We start from the raw sequence: 12,209 nt of genomic DNA on the forward strand, positions 1-12,209 counted from the left end.
GGGGGTGATTAAATTCCCTTTACAGACTTTGAGGTTATTTACCACATACAGAAACACGGCTTTCTTGCTACACGCAAAATACCACAATATATGTTTCTCTCTGACTCTTACTGCATGTTGTACAAGTAGGACTTGATGTGACCACCACTGACCTCACCACAAATACAAAATCTCTGTATCATGTTCTGGTACATATGATTACCAATCCCTGATCCCCAATTTAACACAGCTGTAACCCATACCAGTAGGTGGATGCCATAGGAGTCAAGTATTTCACATGATCCCACAGGTACTTACATAGTGGGTTCATGTCAGGAGACCATGCAGGCCATGCAATTGGGCCACCATGGCCAATCCATTGTAGCCCAAACCATTGGTCCAGATGATCTCAAACTGCATTTGAAAAAAACAGGTGGTTTACTACCATGCTGGAATTACATGTTTTGACACACATGGAGTGGTGTACCTTCCAAGAGCCCTTGCAGTACTTTATGAAGGAACTGCAAGAACGCAGCACCTGTGAGATGTAATGGAAAAATGTATGGCCCAACCACATATGCATCCATGAATCTTGCCAAAAGTTCAGGCCACATCATTTCTGAAACTTATGGGGACACACAGGATAGGGTTTCCATCATCCCACACTGGCTGTAGTGGGAACTGAGGTCATCTTCCCTGGTGAACTTGGTTTCATGCTTGAAAAGGATCTGCCATGGAAGGTTGGGTGCATATACACAGTAGTGCAAGAACCACCTGCAGAAATGGGTTTGTGATGTAAAATCCCATGGCTGCATTGCATGTACCTTCTTGGGGTGGTATGGGTGTAGCTGGTGCTCATGCAGAATAGGCCAGACAGAGCTGTGATCCACATTCAGTCTATATGGTATTTTTCTGGTACTCATTGTCATGTCTCCTTCCACTCCATGGAGTATTGAGCACAACAGTCAGCCGAGCTCGTGATGAATGCAACTGTCTCTGAGGCCCACTAGTGTACCTTAGAAAAGAGGGATTGTAGAGGTGTTTGGCAGTGTGGAAAATGCTCCACATACAATTGATGAGCAGCCCTCCGTTTGCACTAAGCTTCGCCATATAACAACATTGTGTTGGCGTATTCCGCAAATAGGTAGTTCACCACAGTCAACAGCAACACCCTAGAGATGAAATGTACATACACCTTGCACTCTGTACTGTAGTGGATGATTACTACTTCACAGTTATGCACATGAACAAAGAGCACAAGCACAATAGCAGGTACAAACTACTCTGAGCAGATCAAAGACTCAACTGAATGGCATGTAAATAAACCTGTAGTAGATGCAGGGCATTAGATGATCAGTATTATAGTCAGTGGCCGAAATGCTGAAGATTTGAAAATGTAATGGGGTATTTGGCATGTAGCAGGAAAACAGTACGTTTCCAAACGTACTGCGCTAAATGTAACTGTCTTGGTTCCCACTACAAGGCCTCAATGTCTGTAAAGGAAATCTAGTTGCATCTGCTATAACTGAGCTGTGCAACTTTTGGTTGATTCCATATTGGCTGTACAGTTTATTTACTGCCTTGACATGCAGCACAAATACAAAATTAAATTAAATGTTCCTGGTGACACTAATCACAGTACATCAAGTAACATCTATAATAGCTAACAGCATTAATTTAAATGTTCTTATTTGCAAGTACATTTACATGCTATCCTGTTCAATAATTACGTTATATTAGTCCATAAATAACTCAGATATGAAAACTATGTTTTTACTAACAAGAAATATTTTCATTTCATTCAATTAAATTAATCCTTTAGTAAATTTACTTCTATAAATTTAATTCTACTATTTTGACAATATTGAATACTTCTTGTAAAACAGTGGGTAAGTTATCAGATATAAAGGGGAAATTAGATTTATTCATTGAGTGTAAACAGTTATGCATATATTTAAATTTTTCATGTTGCAGGAAGTGAAGCACTGTTTTAATTAGCTCCAGGCTAAAAACGCCGTATGTAGAGCAGTTATTATTCTTTTGTTGCAGCTTATCGATTTTATGTAGTTTTGTTCATGTTTCAATTGTGACATAATTGTGAATTAATAGATATAAAATTTGAGGAGAAAAGTGCATGTGATATTGACAATAAAAATAGAATACCAAGTTTTTAAAGAACAGAATAACTAACTTGACACTGCAAACTCAAATACACATATACATGCAGGCAGATACATGACTCTTACTTTCATGAACAGGTTGGCCACTTATAATCCATAGATGGGATGGGATGGCGGATCGAGTATGTTATCGTTGGATACCTCCTCTGAGACAAATTGGGATTATAGCCTTTTTTTGTTCCAATGTGTAGTTTTCGAGATATTTCAATGTCTTCAGTTAAAATGAACACCCTGTATAGATTGATGATGATAATGAAATAATGATTAAACAAGAAATTTGCTGCTGCGGTCATACATCAGACAAAGGCATGGTTTGAGGTTTCCTTATTGGGACTACCTACGAGCTCTCAGCCTCATAGGACTGTGTCGTTACAGCTCATTAGGAGACTGCCTACGAGTTAGCAGCCTCATGCGACTGTGTCGTTGATAATCTTTGCTGCTCCTCAGTACATTGCTATTCTCAAGTTTCGTAGACGTTACTCTCAGAGGTTCTGTTTAGCTTACTTCTTGTAATAAATGGTTGCTATTGCAAAGTGTATGTTTCACTTCAGCGAGTCTCCCTCCTCTTCTAGAGGATAGAACATAAAGTTTGTTTCAAGTCGCTAAATGCTCTCATTCTCAAATACCAGATGAATAAAATCTGGGAATTCAACCATCATGGGTCACACTTCTTCTTTGCTTCCACCCCCACAGCGATTATCGCCTGACAGTCATGTGTATCATGTTTGGTTGAAATTGATCGAGTGGTTTAGGAGGAGATATGGGAAACACACACATGCACACACACACACACACACACACACACACACACACACACACACACACACACATATGCACACACATATACAAATTTTTATAACATGTGTGGATTAAAGGCTTCTTCACTATTATGAAAATATTTTCACAGAAACAAGGGTGATTGCTATAGTAAACTGAATGAATCATAATTAATTATTACTTTCTAATGAGCCACTAGAGACCATGGGCCCCTTACATCAAAATAATCAGAAGGCCTCCCTTAAAGTTTGTTGGTGGAATTATGATTCACAGTGTATATTTTCAGGTGGCTCTGTCTCAGAGTCTTTAACTATGAGCCGTGCGCAATTCGATCTATTTTCATATGTTGCCTATAAGGACACTTCAGGCATTAATTAGAATATTCTGGTTCATGAATCACTTGCACTTCTTTGAGACAATTTATATTTGAAAATTAACAGTATGGTACATTATTTCAGTTAGTTGTCACACCTACAGTGTGTCCAGCGAAGATGTTTCTAATTTCAAAATTAAATATCCTGAAAACTAAGACCGATAGATAACTACAACAAATGGCATATTTGTTGTGAAAGCTGCTAGAATTTTATACATAAGTTTCGAAATAGTTCCAAAAGCTGCTAACAGATGGCACTGTAATCGCAATGCATAGTGCCTATAACTAGCGCACAGCAGCTCAGAATGAACAGTTACACCATTGAAACCTGAAAGATGGTTAGCATACCAAAGGAAGAGATAGAAATCATGTATTCCATTGAGAAACATGTTTTCTAGTGCTGGAATACCACAGGGTAGCATACAGCCATATGGCAATAAGGCGCAGTTTTCAAATACGATTTAATATTCCAAAATGACATGATGCAAAAACTATTCGCAGGCTCTTCACCAGACTCCAATGTACAAGGAGTGTGACTGTTGATCTGTCGAGGAATGTTGGCCCCAGGTAAAGTGTAGTTGCTCCTGAAAATGTCGCCACAGTTTCTGGAATTATTCAGCAAATCCAAGGAAACCCATCTGAGCAATTGCAGCAGAGACTGGTTTGAAGCATTTCAGCATGCAGAAAATACTAAGACAAAGCTGACACACGTTTACATTCACACCTATGCGAGCTGCACGACAGAGGGCTGACTTAGCTCACTACATTCTCACTATGATTGATGATGAAGGATTTGATGTTGGCTGGTTCACAGATGAAGAACATTTCCACTGCAATGGAGTCGTGTAAACAAAACTGGCGATTTTGGGGTTCCAAAAATCCCCATTTGCGTGAAGTGAAACACCTGTATTTCAAAATGGTTCGAATGACTCTAAGCACTATGGACTTAACATCTGAGGACATCAGCCCCCTAGACTTAGAACTAATTAAACCTAACTAACCTAAGGGCATCCATGCTCGAGGCAGGATTCGAACCTGCGACTATAGCAGCAGTGTGGTTCTGGACTGAAGCGCCTAGAACCGCTCGGCCACAGTGGCCGGCGAAACAACTGTATTCTCCCAAGGTCATTGTTTGGGTTGGAATATACAGTAGAGCATTACTGGCCCTTTTTTCATGCAAGAAACTTTCAGTGAACGTTACGGTGCAATTTTGGAACAGTTTGTCGACACACGTCTGGTGTTGGAGGATCGACCAGTCACAGAGTGGTCATGCAGGATGTTGCTAGAACACATCACATCGAAGAGGTATTTCCCTTTCTTGATGAATACGCCACGCGGGATTAGCCAAGTGGTCTGCGGCGCTGCAGTCATGGACAGTGTGGCTGGTCCCGCCGGAGGTTCGATTCCTCCCTCAGGCATGAGTGTGTGTGTTTGTCCTTAGGATAATTTAGGTTAAGTAGTGTGTAAGCTTAGGAACTGATGACCTTAGAAGTTAAGTCCCATAAGATTTCACACACATTTGAACTTTTTTTTGTGAATACTCCAGGAATAGAGTCATTGCGTTGGATTATTGCAAGCTTACTGGCGAAATGATTTATTGGCCTCCATATTCGCCCTACGTGGTCCTTGTGACTACTTTTTGTGGGGAATATTGAAAGACACTGTTTACCGGAGTCATTCTGCCACGCTGGACGGAATTAAATCGGTGAGCTGTGTGGCATCTGAATCCATTTCCGTTAAGATACTGCAGGATGTGATGGCAACTTTCATTGTTTGTTTGCACCGCTTCCGTAATGTTACTGATGGACATTTCGCAAAGATTGAGATATGACTGCAAGGACTGTTTGCAGATGAGGAGTTTAATTATGCCCACTGATGCAGTAAGCAAACAGTGCCACATGTTAGCAACTTTTCAAACTATTTCGAAACTTCTACGTAAAGTTTTTGCAGCTTTCACAATTAACATACATTTTGGTGCACTTGACTGTCGCTCTTAGTTATCGAGATATTTATTTTTGGAATCAGGAACGCCTTCGCTGTACACTGTTCATTTCACGTATATATTTGCGTTTACTTATCATCGATAGGCAATGAAAACCTCATAACTCCATCTGACAATGAAATCCACTAACTCCATTACCAAATGTAGACAAGTATGCCATATAGCCTGTTGAAACCTTCCTTCTTCGAGTTGTACGGTTTAGCCATCTAATGAAACACTCACATCTCCAGCGATATGTAGTTTGTGCTGTAAACCTCGCATTCCGGTAATCGCCATTGTTAGTGTGTTGGGCGAACACATGCTCCGAGATTAAAACGGTTTTTGATGTGATAGTAACCTTTTTGACTGACAGACCGAACACTGCTTTATTGATAGAGGTATGTGTTAGTATTTCTAGGTATAGTTATGTATTGTATTTTAATATAGAGAATTAATAATGACCTCGTTAAATACCATGTTGATTTACGAGTTTTTCATCACACACAAAGCAGACTGCACTCGGTACATACGAGAACTTAACAGAATCCTATACATTCTACAGTAACTACTTTATTTTCAGCTATGGGTAAAATGAGTAAATGCACTCTTCACCTTGTGAAACAAGCCGACAACGGGTCATATCGTATAAAATCACCGGAAGAAGATTCTAGTCTGGTTCCTCCTTGTGCTCTACCAAAAGAAAGAGTAGACCTACAAAACGAAGGCAAACCATAGTTTATATTGCTGTAACTTCAAGTAAGATCCTTGTTTGAAAATTGAGGTGATTATATTATTTAAATATTATTGCTGACGTTATGGTTTACACTACAGATAATATGGAAAAAGAAGCCAATACAGAGGCGAGTTCCACTTCTGAGTTTGAAAGTCTTTTCGAACACAGCAGCGAGGATGATATCTCCAGTGGCAGTAGTGATGTGTATGATCCAGATAAAAACAAAAATGACCATAGCAGTAACAACAGCACGGAAGACGACGATGACGAAGTTGATGTGGGGGTAAAAATTACTAAGCAACGCCATAAAAGGAAACGCAATCAATCACTTCAAAGTTTGCAGAAAGAAAAACGTATGAGGGGACACGATTATTTAGGAATGCAAAAAGATGAGTTTGGCAAAAAGAGACCAACAATGAGCAGAAGGAGGAGGGAAGTGAAACCACGATGTACTTGTAAACATTCTTCCTTAAATCGGAACAGGAATTTCAAGGATATTACAGAAGAGCAGATACAGCTAATATTTAATCATTTCTGGCAGGGGTGAAGACATGTCTACTCCGTTCCAGTTAAAAGACAGAAATAATTCAGAATCTAATAAATCTCACCGTTCTAACACACTATATTACAATTTTGTAAAAGGACAGAGAAAAACTGTCTGCAAGACTATGTTTCTGAATACTTTGTGCTTAGGCGAATGGAATGTCAGAACATGGGCATCTAGTGCATCAGGAAGAACGCTTGCAGAAGGTCCTCAAATGCAGGAGAGACCAACGAAAGTTTCAAGTGGAGGACAATCAGCGTCAGATTTTTTCGCAGAATTGCCGAAACTGGAATCGCATTACTGCCATCGTTCTTCCACAAAACTCTACTTGGAACCTAACTGGCAGAGTAAATCAGAACTACATAGGGTATATATAGAATTTTGCAAGAAAAGAGGACAAATCCCAGCTGCTTACAAACAGTTCTGCGAGGTATTCGATGAAAATAATCTTAACTTATTTATGCCTAAAAAGGACCAGTGCGATCTTTGTTGTTCTCACCAGACAGGCAATCTCTCAGACAATGAATACTCTTTCCATATGGTCCGAAAAACTGAGGCAAGGGAAGCAAAAAATAGTGATAAATTAGGACCAGCTAGAGTGTTTTACTATGGACCTTCAAGCACTTCTGCTTTCTCCCAGGCTAAAACCATCTGCACTGTACTATAAAAGCAAACTAAAGGTCCACAACTTTACCATCTATGATTTAAAAAGTAACGATGGTTATGTTACCTTTGGCACGAGAGTGAAGGTGGACTAACAGCTTCGGAATTTGCCAATATACTCGTGCATATTATAGAAACGTACGTCCAGAAAGATTCAGAAACTATTTTGTATATCAACAGATGCACGTACCAGACTGGAAACTCAGTCATGAGTAATGCACTGACTCATCTCGCCAATCGGAAAGGCATTACAATAGTGCTAAAATTTCTGGAGAAAGGTCACACTCAAATGGAATGTGATTCTATACACTCCACCATAGAAAGGAAGTTAAAAAACAGACACATTTATACTCCTGCTGACTACGTAGAAGTTTGTACTACCGCAAGACAAAGTCCTAGACCTTATGTTGTCAATTATTTGGACCACACATTTCTCAAGTCCTATGATAAACTCTTGTTGTATTCGTTTATTCGGCCAGGATCCAAGATTGGGTCCAACAGTGAGTGATAACAGTTGTCTCAAGTATGATCCCTCCGGAAAAATGGAATATAAATTGAAATTCAGCGATATGTGGGAACCACGTACAAGAAGGATGTCAAATATACCCAGCTCATTTACAGTGCCCCTCTCTACAGTTCACCACTAAAGATCAGTGCAGAAAAGTTTATGCATTTGCAATAATTAAAGCTGGTCCTTCCTAAGGATGTGCATTCATTTTATGACACACTGACTCATATTTGTAATGAGAGAACATGTCCATGCCTAAAAAAATTGCAGCCAAAAATAAACTTGTTTACAGCCATTATGACTGTGATTGTGATAGTAGCAGTAATAGTTACAATAACAAATGTTAATAAACTGTAAAAATGTTTACAGTAATAAAAGTGTAATTAAAGTTAACAACATCGTTTATATGTTTTTTAAACACTGTAATTTATTATCATCCAGATTCCAATATTTTGATCAATGTGAAATTATTCGTTTTACAGATGTTTCATAAAACACAAATAATGCAAAGTTTAAGTGAGTACTTTTTAAAACAAATTAAACATTCATTCATTTCAATTTTTAACCGTGCACTCGTTACATGCCTCTTATCCCCATCACTACCAAGATAATAACTGTGAAAACCTCGTAACTCCAAAAACAGGCAGACAATTTGAAGTGCACAATAAAGTCTTATGTACCAATGACCAGATCCATATTGTGTAGCAGAAACCACTACATTTGACAAATCAGGTCCCCATGTGATTTCAACAATTAGTTTTTTGTTTCTCCTGTAAAATTTGACCAATTTGAGTTACAAGGTTTTCATTGCCTAGCGACGTTATGTTTTGCTTTGGCAGATCCTCTTTCTTTCCCGTTCTCATGAGTTATTGAGAACCACGCACAAATACTACTCACATTTTGTAGATTTTGTGTGTGGTCCACAATAACTCATGAGAATGCAGAAAAAAGTATTTGTAAAGCAAAATGTAACTAATAGAAAATATCTGCACAAAATATCTCTACACAAACATGAAGTGATGTGTTAACTAGCCGACCAAATTCACATTTACATCGTTTGGTTGCAGCTGACAGGTTACCAGTACATGATAATGTACAAATGGTCCTACATAACCATACAATTTAAAATTAAGATAATAACAAAAACAATAAAAACTATCTTTATGTCTAATTTCGGTAGGTCAGTCATCTCTTAAAATATGTTCACATCTCACAGAATTGAAGAAAACCCACTTATGTGGAACAAAGGTGCTGAAACACGTTTGCATCATATGAAAAACAGTACTTAGCATAACATACAGTCCTTATATCCAATAACTTTAATTTCAAACACGGCAAATGCAAGAGTAGTAAAGCCAAATAGTGAATGTAGGGGAGAAATTAGAATAGAACACGCATAGCAGATCATAGATTTGATGCTATGAATTTGTTCAAACTCTTTGTTGGCAGCTTATTTTTCGTGTTTTAAATGGTATAAATACAGCTGCAAATTGTCGTTTCTTAGTAAAACTTATTTTTGCTCATCCTTATTGCTTTGTAATCAATAAACTTATATTTTGATGATGCACTTGTGGATTTTGTGGGTACCACTTTCCAAATCATTTTTACATCTTGTAAGGGATACGCCTATCGATAGTGATATGACATAGCAAATCGTATCCCTTATGTGTCGCTGGTTCTCTAGAAATTTTGAAGCTGAGCGCGCCTTTTTCCGACAGGGTCGTGTCTGGCCCGCCACGCACCACAATGTGAGGACAGAGACGTTGTCTGGGTTTCACGTAGAACGATTGTATGCATCTTAGGACCAAAAATTATATGAACTGTCGGCTGATGTGATTAAAATAAGCTTGGAAGTATTCCGTCGATTGTAAGGGCAACAGTGAGTGATTATTCAATTTATTCGTAGAGGGTGAAATCAGTCGACAAAACAATATCGTCATTCTGATAGAGTGACATCCATTGGTGGAACATTTTATTATTTTGAACAAATATAAGGGCTATGGTGGCCAGTTATAGAGTGACAGATTAATTTGAGTAAGCAATACAGCAGTTACATACTGTGGCTGGACAAAAAAATATGGAAAAAAGGAGAGAAATGCATGCTAGAACATAAATACAGATGCTAGCCGAGTCTGTACGTTGCGCTGTTCTGTTTGACCATGAAAGACATCTGTTTAATGTCCTCAATACGAAGCAAGTGTCAGTCGTGGTCAGAACAGCGTTCTGTGCGGTAGTGAGGGCATTATGTCGCAGCCAAGTGACTTCGAACGTGGGCAATTTGTTGGAGCTCGTATTGTGGGTGCTCCCATAACCAAGGGGGCCCAATCGCATGGTGTTTCAAGAGGCATCATATCTAAGATTTATACCTTGTGCAGGGGAAGAGGAAAAGACCATCCACTAACTTACAACGTGGACGAAAGTGTGTAAGTTGAGTGATCGTGACGGACGGTCATTGAAGAGGATTGTGACGAAAAATAAGAGGGTGACAGCTGGTGTTTACCCTTTCCTGTGTGTCATTAGAAGTGGCAATACGTACTAAAATTAGTCCTTCTGTTTGTTTAGAAGTACTGAGCTAGAGTAGAAAAGTTTCATGTGCCTTGTTTTCTCCTTTATCTTATCGACATTCTTCTAGTAAATCGATTTCATTTGCATTTTGAGAAAAATCTCTATTTCATGTACAGCATTTACTATGTTAGGGAAACTATTCAAAACAACATTAGCGTTCAGTTCATTATATTTCCATTTAATTGCTTCAGTACATGAAGTAAAAGTTAAGATAATAGGTGCTTTTTGATATTTTGTTGTTGTTTAGACTAAGATAAAAGAAAATTGATGGCATTGTGTATCATATCTCTGATTTTAACTCCATAAAGGTAGTGAGTATATTCTCAGGACGAACACAAAAATCTCACATAAAAAGAACAAACTGAACTGCTTTGCTGGTAAGAAGGTGCAAGAAATGGCGAAATTTCTTGACAATAATTCTACAGGACTCGAAATTACCCTCCTCTCACACATGTGAAAGCTGCATTGTTCTTCTAATGTATAACGCCGGCGTCTCAGGTCTGGACCTGCTTTCACGTCTATTGTCAGAATAGCTCATAGCTCGTTGGCACACACGATTAACGCGGCCGGGAAAACATTTACTACTTGCATGCAACCGAGATGGTTACGGAAAACCTATCACTCTGATCTGCGCTGCAGGCGCGTGTAATCATTGAGATCACTCTATTTATTTTTTCGAACAACTTATTTAACCATAGAGAATATCTATCACGCTATCACAAAACACCCACCCAGATGTTGCACAGCCCACAGACACGCTCCCAATCATAATTTCAGTATACACTATAGCAAACTGCTACTAAATAATTCCTCACACAGATGTGTAGATACGCTCAGTACTCGTAAACTACCCTAATAACGCATAGCGGAGCCTGCTGATCCGCTCGCAAAATAACTCAGCAGACGTGCGCAGGTACCCCCCCACTCCGCACCCTGCCCACAGTCACCCATCCGTCTGATTTCAGACCTCGCACAGCCCCTACTCGGCTTCCGCAAGCGTGAGTTGGCAAGGTCAACGCGCTCGTCAGCGGTCAAAGCACACACATAAGTAATCTTCTGTAATGCAGCGATAGTGGTATATTTGTCATTCATTTTAAGAAATGGGAAGTACATCAGTTATGAACTAGAGTAACATATGCTTGTTCTAAAACAGAGGAAGAATTGGGATATGCTTTCTTCAGCACTATAATGGCTTCTGTAAAATGATTGCACTTCCTTCTATACAGGGGGCTGTTCACCATAAGGTGGCTGTTTACTATGGTGCACAGACATTTACGCTTATGCTGATAGCCATGACCTTCCAAAGCGTTATGGAGAAATTGCAAAATCCAAAATTCGATAGGCCATCTGACAGATATATTTAGGATATATCGAAGATCGGAGACCATCAAAGAACCAAGGAAAAATGATATAGACATCTACTTGTTACTGGATAAACGGCCTTCACAGCATTTTAGGTAATGAAATAGTCGACTACCTAGCAAAGAGGAGCATTACTGAAGGACAGTTCCGTTCAACACTATTTCTTCATACTGATTTCAAATCCACGATCAAGAAAGACCATGAATGGCAATCTAGGAATTAATACAAGCACCTCACAGAAAAAGTGCAAGAACAAAGCCGGTTCATGCCCTAGGTGCGTTATTGACAGAGTCTCGACCTCTCCTCTCCCTCCCCCCCCTTCTCCTCAATGATGTCGTGCATTGTTGCTATATTTTCCATTTCCCTATGCCCCTCTAACACAGGCAAATTGCCCCTTGTATTAATTGGTGGGTAATTCAAATTTGGTGACAAATTCAAAGTAGCCCAATTTTACTATATGTAAAATGGTGGGAAATTAAAAAAAGATCGGAAATTTAAGAAATCTGAGATAAGCAACTATTCTATTAGTTGAAAATCCAAGGTG

Source organism: Schistocerca nitens, chromosome 1 (genome assembly GCF_023898315.1).
Source record: "Schistocerca nitens isolate TAMUIC-IGC-003100 chromosome 1, iqSchNite1.1, whole genome shotgun sequence".
NCBI lineage: Eukaryota > Metazoa > Arthropoda > Insecta > Orthoptera > Acrididae > Schistocerca > Schistocerca nitens.